Source organism: Neophocaena asiaeorientalis, unplaced genomic scaffold (assembly GCF_003031525.2).
Source record: "Neophocaena asiaeorientalis asiaeorientalis breed wild unplaced genomic scaffold, Neophocaena_asiaeorientalis_V1.1 scaffold123, whole genome shotgun sequence".
NCBI classification, from domain to species: domain Eukaryota; kingdom Metazoa; phylum Chordata; class Mammalia; order Artiodactyla; family Phocoenidae; genus Neophocaena; species Neophocaena asiaeorientalis.
In genome coordinates this window covers 12,142,847-12,150,397 of record NW_020173666.1, presented here as the reverse complement: position 1 = coordinate 12,150,397, position 7,551 = coordinate 12,142,847, and the positions used below count along the sequence as shown (strand labels likewise).

General features: G+C 38.7%; 1 protein-coding gene across 2 annotated transcripts in view; it reads left to right on the top strand.

Annotated features, from left to right (window-relative positions):
• The first annotated feature begins 7 nt into the window (after positions 1 to 7).
• SERAC1 (serine active site containing 1) overlaps positions 8 to 7,551 on the top strand; it is a 77,616-nt gene continuing 70,072 nt past the window's right edge. Inside the window, exon 1 of one of the 2 annotated variants that reach the window (XM_024747951.1) lies at positions 8 to 123. The gene's annotated coding sequence lies outside the window, so the exon portion shown is untranslated. The remainder of the gene's footprint in view (positions 124 to 7,551) is intronic. The other variant, XM_024747952.1, reaches the window with a different exon arrangement.

Genomic DNA, 7,551 nt, shown 5'->3' with positions numbered 1-7,551 from the left:
TCACGTGCAGCCAGCCGCTGGTTGGGGACGCGCGCGGGCAGGGAGCGGCGGAGAGTGGTGGTCTCCCTGCCGACCTGCTCCCGGGTGAACAGCTCGGGGCTTGCTGAGTCCGCGTGCGGGCAGGTAGGAAGGGAAGGCTGGGCTCGTGGGGGCGGGCTGGGGCCCTGGCGAAGCCCGGCACGGCGGGGAGTGGGGAGGGCGGCGACGGGGCGCGGCCCCTGACTGACCCGCTGACCTGCCGCTGGGCGTGAGGTGAGGGCCTCTCTCGCAGCCTCGGCAGCCCTACTCTTCTTTCCCGGTTGCCACTCTTCTCTAGTTACAATCCAAGGCCTAAAGAGCACCTGCCGGTACCATTAGCCCGGGCGCGGTGGTCACGGCAAGACGATGAAAATGAGGAGGAAACAGTCTCCTCGTTTAAATCCGAACCTTTCAGAAGGCAGCGTCTAGCTGTGACCTGAGAGGTTGAATAGATTGAATACTGATAGGTCCTCCAAGCCCGGTAATTGTCATATTAAAGTGAAAGACCCAGAGTGAAGTGAAATTACTCTCTTCCCCAAATTCGGATCTGTGGTCTAATAGAGCTGTCTCTTTCTCCAATTGGCTTTACCAATGGAGAAATGAGGTTCTTGCTTTCTGTTCCTTAGATGAAATTGTACTTCTCTAATTGTGTGTTCATGTGATTTACGAACCTAGCTCTTCCATTTATTTCCCTCTTCCTGTGCTTCAAATCTTTCCCGTCCGGTTGGTTTCCATGTTGTTGTGCATGCTCGCTCCCTCTCTCTTTAATCTGACCCAGGTAGAGTTCTTCCCAAGTATATTTTCTTTTTTTCCTTCTTGAATGCATTCTCCTCCTTGACGGTCTCATCACTTCCATCACATCAAACCTCCATTCTTGTGCTCCATGTGCTGGCCTGATGCCTCCACATTAATGACCTGTGAGAACTCTAAACACCGCCTCTCAAACTGAACTAGTTCTCACTCCACCCTCACTTCAAAATCTGCTTTTCTTCCTGTATTTTTCCAAATCATCCAGATTTAAGACCTCATTTATTTATTCAGCAGACATTTTGCACAATTATGTATTGCACAGACCCTATTCTATACAATGGTGAACAAGCAACTAATTATAGTGGGGGAGAGGGACACTAAAAATCAGTTAACAAGAAGGGGTAACTGATGTGAAGTTATAAAGAATGACTGGGAGGGCTTCTTTGGTTAGGAGGTCATCAGAAATGGCCTTCAGTTCAAGCAGATTTCTGAGTAAAACAGTAACTTCTACACACCAGCAATAACTAACTAGGAATTTTAATAATAAAAAAGATACTATTCATAACTGTATTAAAAACTGAAGGTATCTGGAAATAAATCAGACTAAAGCTGCATAGTCCTTTAAGGAGAAAATTATAATGCTCTACTGAAACACATAAAAGAAGACCCAGGTAAATGGAGAGATATACCATATTCAGGGATAGGAAGACTCAGTATCATAAAGATGTCAGTTTTCTCCAATTCTACAGATTCACTGCAATTCTAATTAAAATTGCTGTATAGTTTTTCATGGAACTTGACATGCTGAACCTAACATGTATATGAAAAGGCAAAGCACCCAGAATTGCTAACTCAATTTTGAAGAAAAATAAAATCTCTTCCTCCCAGATATCAAAACAATATAAAGCCATGATAATTGAGACTACTGTCTTAATTACTGGTATTGGTTTAGGGACAGGAAAGTAGACTCATGGAACAGAATAGAGAGCTTAGAAACACGTCCGCATACATATGGAAGCTAAGTATAAGGTTAGCTTTGGTAAGCTTTGGTATTACAAAAGCACAGAGTATTCAGTAAATGATGCTGAGATATGTGATATCCACATAGATTGAAGACAAAACTAGAATCCTACTTCACACCGTTCACAATAGTAATTTCCAAATGGATTGAAGACCTAAGTGTGAAAGACACACATGAAAAATATTTAGAAAAAAAAAGGAAATATAGGAGGCTATATTGTCTCTAGGAAAGATTAATTTTTTGTTTGTTTTATTTGGATTAAATACATGTAACATAAAATTTACCATTTTAGCCACTTCTAGGTGTACAGTTCAGTGATATTCATGTTATCATGCAAGCATTACTACTACCTATCTCCAGAACTTTTTCATCTCTCTGGGAAGGATTTTTTAAGCTACAAAAGCACCGTTGAGGATGCCATTGCAAATGAGAGATGATGGTGACTTGCACTAGAGTAGTAACAGTGAGGATGGAAAAAAGTGGCAGGATTTGGGTTATATTTTGATGGCAGAGAACAAGAATTGTGCATGGTTTGGATACGAGGTGAGGGGAAAACAAGGAATCAAGGCCAACATATGTGTTTTTTGCTTGAGCTCTGAGGTAGATCATTCACCATTTATCATAAAAAACCATTTACTATTTGTTTGGTGCTGATGAGGAGAATGAGAGGAGGAAGAGTTCACGGAGAAAAAATAAAGAATTCTGTTTTGGACAGTTAAGTTTGAAAGGCCTATTTTACATCCAAGTGGAAATGTTCCAGTAGCTGTTGGATACATGAGTCTGGAAAGATTGTGGCTGAAGGTACCACTTTGGGATCACTAGCATATAGATATTTAAAACTGTGATGTGTTAGAATTGGATTTGGTTTCATTACACAGAAAATATAATAATGGCTTAAATATGCATATGATTCTATAGGTAGGCAGGCCACGGATGGAATGGCAGCAGCTCTGTGATCATCAGGGATTCAGATTCCTGTCTTGTTGTTCTGCCATCCTTAGCATGCTACCTCATGATTGAGATGACTGCTTTAATTCCAAATGCCACCTGCTCATAGCAAGAGGGAAGCTTGATGGAAAGGCGCATACTTTTCTCTTTAAGGACACTTCTCAGGTGTTGCATATGACACATCCACTTACAACCCATTAACCAGTTCTTAGTGACACACTAACAAGAAGGAAAGATAGGTGATGTAGTCTTTATTCAGCTGTGTGCCCAGTGTTTTATAGAGTTACACATGTATCTGTGCTATGAACCAGCAATTCCACTCCTAGATATTTACCCAAGAGAAATGAAAATATATGTCTACAAAATGACTTGTATCAGACCGCTTTTGGTAGCCAGAATACTGGCACCCCAAAGATGTCCATTCCCAAATCCCTGGAACCTGTGAATATGTTACATTACAAGGAAAAGGGAACTTTGCAGATGGAATTAAGGTTACAGATTTTAGGGTAGGGAGATTATTTTAGATGTTCTAGGAGAGACTAATGTAATCACACAGACCCTTTAAAGTGGAAGAGGAAAGCAGAAGAGTCAGAGATGTGGCAATGTGAGAAGGATAAGCTGTTGCTGGTTCTCTGATGTAAGGGGCTACCTGCAAAGACTAGAGGGAAGGCTCTGAGAGTGAAGGGTGGCACTCAGACAACAACTAGCAAGCCAACAAGGACCTCAGTCCTGCAGCTGCATAGAACTGAATTCTGCCAACAGCCTGAATGAGCCTGGAAGTGCAGTCTCCCTCAGAGCTTTCAATAAGTGATACAGCCCAGCTAACACCTTGGTTTCAGCCTATGAGTCTTAGATAAATTTAATCTAAAATGGTGTCTAGGAATCTGCGTTTTAATAATCTGCAGATAATTTTAGGGTGACATTTAGAGAAACACTGGTTTATATGCTGATCTTCAATAACTTCATCCAAAACTATGGTTTCAATTAATAATATGTGCCGATGACATAAATCTATATCTATAGTGTAGACCTCTCTGCCGAGCCCACATAGCTTAATGGACATCTTTCATGAATATTTTACAAGAACCTTCATCTCAGCATGTTGAAATTGGGAATTTATCCTTTCCCTCAAATCCATTTCTCTTCTTGTATTTTTCTTTTGGTAAATGTTATCCCTTATATACTCACTAATCCAAACCAGAAACTGAGAAACATAATTGCCTCTTCCCTTTTACCCATTCCTCTCCGTCTCTCACCCAGTTGTTTATCAGATTCTTTTCTCTTATTATCTCCTTAAGTCTGTTTTTTCTTGATTATTCTCAGAGCCACTGCCTTAATTCAAGTACATGTTTCTCCTTGATTATTGTTTAAAGCCTCCCTATTGGTTCTCCCCGTCTCTACTTTAGCTCTCCTCCAGCCTATTTTCAATCTTGTCAAGTTTTCTAAAAAAATTTTTTTAATCTTATTATTCTCTTTCTTAAAGTTAATCTCCTGTCAGCTTCCATAACTCAGGGTAAGCTTCATACTCCTTAATTTAGCTAAAAAGGACTTTCATGATTGACTGGCCCCTGCCTTCAACACTCCTCTGTTAGTAATCAACAAAATGACTTGACATAAAATCAGTAAGGAAGAAAACACCTGAAAAGCACCATCAACTAATAGTCATTTGTAGGTCCCTCTACCCAGCAACAACAGAATATACATTCTTTTCAAGTGAGTATGGAATATTCATCAAGAGAGACCATATTCTGTATCATAAAGCAAGCCAAGATTTAAAAGAATTGAAAGTATACAAAGCCTGTTCTCCAACCACAATGGAATTAAACTAAAAATCAATAACAAAGATACCTGGAAATTCCCAAATATTTGGACATTAAGATACTTCTAGATATCCCATGGGTCAAAGAGGAAGACACAGTGCAATTAGAAAATATTTTTAATTGAATGAAAGAAAAAAAACAGCATATCAAAATGTGAAGGATGCAGTCAAATCAATACTTGGAAATTTTTAGCATTAAATATTTACATTAGGAAAAAGGAAATTTTAGATTAGTGATCTAAGCTTCAATTTTAAGAAGCTTGAGAAAAAAGAGCTATTTGAAATCAAAATAAGCACAAGGCAGAGACTATTAAGAGCACAAAGTAATGAAATTGATAATGGAAAAACAGGAGAGTAATTCAATGAAACTAAAACCTGCGTCTTTGAAAATATCAATGAAATTGAGAAATCTCTAGCTAGACTGGCTGAAAAAAAAGAGAAGAGACACGGATGTAGAGAACAAATGTATGGATACCAAGGGGGTGAAAGCAGAGGGGTTGGGGAGGTGGTGGGATGAATTGGAAGATATTGGGATTCATATATATATACACTAATATATATAAAATAGATGACTAGTAAGAACCTGCTGTATAGCACAGGGAACTCTACTTCGCTGTACAGTAGAAACTAACACAACATTGTAAAACAACTATACCTCAATTAAAAAAAAAAAAAGAAAATGGTGAGAAAAAAAAAGACACAAATTGTCAAAACTCAGGAATGAAAGAGAACATGTCACTTTAGACCCTAAGACCTTAAAAAGATAATGTGGGAATCCTACTTAAAACTTTTTAAGGAAGAAAGAATACAGTTCTACATAAACTCTTCCAGAACATAAAAGAAGATGGAACACTTGCCTACTTATTTTATGAGACCAGCAATACCTTGATGTGAAAACCAAAGACATCACAAGAAAACTAGATATTAATATCTCTTGTGAATATAGACACAAAAAATACTAACACAATACTAGCAGGGGCTTCCCTAGTGGCACAGTGGTTAAGAATCCGCCTGCCAATGCAGGTGACATGGGTTTGAGCCCTGGTCCGGGAAGATTCCACATGCTGTGGAGCAACTAAGCCTGTGTGCCCCAACTACTGAGCCTGTGCTCTGGAGCCTGCGAGCCACAACTACTGAAGCCTGCATGCCTAGAGCCCATGCTCCGCAGCAAGAGAAGCCACCGCAATGAGAAGACTGCGTACCACATGAAGAGTAGCCCCTGCTCACCGCAACTAGAGGAAGTCCGCGCACAGCAACAAAGACCCAATGTAGCCAAAAATTAAAAAAAAAAATTAGCAAATCCAAAACAATATTTAAAAAGGATATTGTATCGTGACTTAGGTTTATTCTGGGAATATTAATTGGGGAAATGTATTAACAGAGTACAGAAACATCATATGTTCACCTTAACGCACAAAATGCTTCTGACAAAATTCAGCAATTCGGGAATAGAAGGGAATGTCCTCAAAGAGAAAAAGGACAGCTACAAAGAGTCTACAGCTAACATCATCCTTAATGGTGAAAGACTGAATACTTTTCTCCTAAGGTCAGGAACAATACAAGGATATTTGCTCTCACTATTTTTATTCAGCATTGTATTGTAGGTCCTAGCCTGTGAAGTAAAGCCAGGTAAAGAAATAGAAGGCATATCGGTTGGAAAGGAAGAAATTGAACTGTCTCTATTCACAGGCAACATAACTGTCTATGTAGAAAAATCCAAAACAATCTACAAATAAAGGCCCCAAAATTAATAAGTGAGCTTAGCAAGGTCACAGGATACAAGGACATACACAAAACTCAATCGTTTTTATATACTACTAGTGAACAACTGGAAATTGAAATAAAAAAACCCAAATAATTATTTATAATTGTACTAAAAATCATAAAATACTTTGGTATAACTCTTTAAAAGTATATACAATATTTGTATGCTGGAAATTACCAAACATGTGAAAAACATGATAGGTGATTGAACAAATAGATAATCCATATTAATGGATTGGAAGACTCAATCAAAATTTCAGAAGAATTTTTTTGTAGAAATAGACAAGCTGATTCTAAAATTTATATGGAAGGGCAAACTGAAGTAGCAAAAACAATTTTGAAAAAAAACAACAGGGCTTCCCTGGTGGTGCATTGGTTGAGAATCTGCCTGCCAAAGCCGGGGACATGGGTTCGAGCCCTGGTCTGGGAAGATCTCACATGCCGCGGAGCAACTAGGCCCATGAGCCACAACTACTGAGCCTGCGTGTCTGGAGCCTGAGCTCCACAACAAGAGAGGCCACAATAGTGAGAGGCCTGCACACCGCGATGAAGAGTGGCCCTCGCTTGCTGCAACTAGAGAAAGCCCTCTCACAGAAATGACGACCCAACACAACCAAAAATAAGTAAATTAATAAATTAATTAAAAACAAAACAAAAAAACAACAAAGTTCAAAGATACACATTACCTGATTTCAAGTCTACTGTAAATATACAGTAATCAGGATGAATGTGGCATTGGACCAAAGGTTGAGTCAACATATAGATCAATGAAACAGTAGTAGACATGTATGCACATGGTCAGTCAACTGATTTTTGGCAAAGATGCAAAGGCAATTAAATGAGGAAACAGTCCTTTCAACAAATGATTCTAGAACAATTGCATATGCATATGCAAAAAAAAGAACCCTAATCTATAACTTTCACTCTATACAAAAATCCACTCAGAATGGATCATAAACCTAAATGTAAAACCTAAAACTGTTAATCTCCTAGAGAAAAGTATAGGAGAATAACTTGGTGACCTTGGATGAAGGAAGGATTTCTTTTATGACACACCAAAATCATGATCCATAAAGTTAAAAGTTGATTAATTTGACTTCATCAAAATTGAGAACTTTTGCTCTTTGAAAACACATTTAAGAGAATGAAAAGACAAGCTGTAGGCTGGAAGAACATATTTACAAATCACATGTCTAACAAAGGCCTTTTATCCAGAGTATATATAAAATAC